The sequence below is a fragment of the Phalangium opilio genome, unplaced genomic scaffold (assembly GCF_054372755.1).
Source record: "Phalangium opilio isolate 3A_F unplaced genomic scaffold, DU_Popi_V2 ptg000088l_1, whole genome shotgun sequence".
NCBI lineage: Eukaryota > Metazoa > Arthropoda > Arachnida > Opiliones > Phalangiidae > Phalangium > Phalangium opilio.
This window is the reverse complement of record NW_028324193.1, coordinates 3,902,831-3,905,671: the sequence shown is the minus strand read 5'-3', so window position 1 is coordinate 3,905,671 and position 2,841 is coordinate 3,902,831. Positions and strand designations below refer to the sequence as shown.

General features: G+C 35.3%; 2 non-coding genes across 2 annotated transcripts; both read left to right on the top strand.

Annotated features, from left to right (window-relative positions):
• Window positions 1–392: 392 nt before the first annotated feature.
• Window positions 393–465, top strand: TRNAV-CAC (transfer RNA valine (anticodon CAC)). Its single transcript has one exon. It is a non-coding gene; the product is annotated as a tRNA-Val (tRNA).
• A 65-nt stretch (window positions 466–530) lies between these two features.
• Window positions 531–603, top strand: TRNAV-CAC (transfer RNA valine (anticodon CAC)). The gene has a single exon. It is a non-coding gene; the product is annotated as a tRNA-Val (tRNA).
• Window positions 604–2,841: the final 2,238 nt, after the last annotated feature.

The following is a 2,841-nucleotide window of genomic DNA, read 5'->3' as shown; positions in this document are numbered from 1 at the left end:
CATTTTAAAAACTCAAACTTGAAAGTTGCACAAGCCAGAAGAAATTAAAACGATTTCCGTTATTCTACAGGGCCGGTAGGCCCTTGTAGATATGACTTGATACCGTTTTGTAACGTTAAAGTAATATTCACCCGCTTTTGCTAATTTCCTATGGAGATTAACATGGGTTTTTCGTGATTTTTCCCCACCGATAACTTAAAAACTACAGCGAAGATACTTTTCGGAATCATCTTAAATTAACAATTAAGTATTCAGGGTGTGCTATCAGCCAGTTTGATCAAAACAATTAAGTCTAAGTATGTTAATTTTAGTTAATTACAGAAGTACGGCTTTGACCATCGTGATTGGACATAATAATTAGCTAGATCTCTTGGAAAACTCAGTGTTACTACGTATCTGTAGTGTGGTGGTTATCACGTCCGCTTCACACGCGGAAGGTCCCAGGTTCGAGCCCTGGTAGATACATATATTGACCATCGTGATTGGACATAAGAATTAGCTAGATCTCTTGGAAAACTCAGTGCTACCACGTATCTATGGTGCAGTGGTTATCACGTCCGCTTCACACGCGGAAAGTCCCAAGTTCAAGCCCTGGTAGATACATGTTTTGACTATCGTGATTGGGCGCTTGAATTAGCTAGATCTCTTGGAAAACTCAGTATTACCACGTATCTATGGTGAAGTGGTTATCACATCCGCTTCACACACTGAAAGTCCCAGGTTCGAGCCCAGGTAGATAAAATGTTTTAACCATTGTGATTGGACATAAAAATTAGTTAGATCTCTTGGACCACGTGTCTGTGGTGTAGTGGTTATAATAATTATTTCACTTCACTTGGTTTAATGATGTGACATAGGTAGCGTACTTTTTCCCTACTTTTAAAACCATTAAACTAAGTAATATTATAAGTTCAACAGATTTTCTAAAAAAGATGTTAAAAGCCACTGTAAATGGTGCTTAAATGCCTAATATTTCCTTAATACTTGCAAATAATCTTAGTAAATGGCGTGAATTGATCATAGAAATGGGGTTAAGGTACACCCTAAATGATATCTTTTTTGGCACTGGAGAAAACTGAATATATGGTGTTTGAAAGCAACATTATATTTTAGAGTGCAAATGCATGACGGTAAAGCAAACATAATTATTCAAAGTTTAATTAAATTAAGACTGAAGTAACAGATATTATATAAAGACGTCTTGTTTTGGACCAAAGCCGAAAAAACAAACGATATGTGTGAGGTTTATCAATTGACTGAAGTTCCAGATACTGAAATTTTTTTCTAGTTATTTCTATCCACTCAATCCTTAATCAATATTTAATTCAATCAACTGATTTTACTGTTAATCGATCTAGTCCCTCTAAATTAATTGAAAAAATTACATATCTACGCTTTTTCAAGAACAATTACATTTTCCGAAAACATTTTATCATGAAATTAATTAATTTGAAGGGATTTCGTGTCGATGGTTACTAACTTGTGAGCACCTTGACCGACATATTTTTAATTGTCGCTGGCTTGACAAATTTTCAAGTTTGCACCAAAAAAAGTTTAAATCTGTTTTAAGTTGTTGATAAGACTGTCGTTCACAGTGAATGTCGTCTACTTAAGACAAAGCAACAAAGTTTATCCTGTGTGGTAAAGGGTAAAGATCACATAAACAGAAATACTTCTCAGTACTTGTTATATTCATTTCCCGCGGAAATAATATGGTTAAACACATCATTCGTTACTAGTTATGCCAAGAAGGTCACATTTACTCCGACACCCCCTCCCTTCCTCTATTTTCCCAATACATGGCATTTTATAATCACCAGTGGTTTCAGTGTATGGGTCATCTGAGCCGTCGCAACACACTCAGCCAATATTACCATCGACTGAGTTATGACCAAGAAATTCTTAAGTACGGAAATGGAAGTTCCAGTGCAACTTTACCTTCATAGAGGCGACAGTAGAAATGTAGCATTTCGATATACGAAATTAAATGTGAAAATTCGCGCAACACCCTTGTTTGGCATCCACGACTAAATATTTACATTTTCCATTCGAGTTCTGCCAAAGTTCGCTTGCTCTTTTTAGACATTCAGTAGAACATTTCAAATATTCAATACTGTATCCTCAACACGTACTCCCTTGAAAATAATTAATTTCATGATTAAATGTTTTCGGAAAATGTAATTGTTCTTGAAAAAGCGTAGATATGTAATTTTTTAAATTAATTTAGAGGGAATAGATCGATTAACAGTAAAATCAGTTGATTGAATTAAATATTGATTAAGGATTGAGTGGATAAAAATACTTAAAGAAAAATTTCAATATCTGAACTTCAGTCAATTAATAAACCTCACACATATCGTTTGTTTTTTCGTGCTTGGTCTAAACCAAGACGTTTTTATATAATGTCATGGAGTGTCTCTCTCTCATAGTCATATACAGCCAGCGTGATCTAGTGGGCTATGATTTGAAAAAGCATGCCACTCATTTTCCCAAAACTCATTATTGCCACCAGGTAACTCCAGAGTCCAAACTTAAAAAAAATTAATATGAAGGCTAAATTTTAAACAATACCTTTGGGCTTGCCCCCCCAAAACTAGTGTAAGGTGACGTGTACTCTATAGAACCATGGTCAGCTCCGCACGACACAATGAAACAGTCGTCTGCATTAAAATTGCAATCAATCAAATTGCAGGCAGTTGTTTTCAAAACATTTTGCTGCCTTGTGAGTGGTGAAGAGAGTCGGAAGTCTACGCGATGGATTTAATCATAAGATCAAAAATTAGTTAACTTAATTTTGTGATAATCGACCAGCCAGTGTGAACTGCTTGTATACTTTCGCGT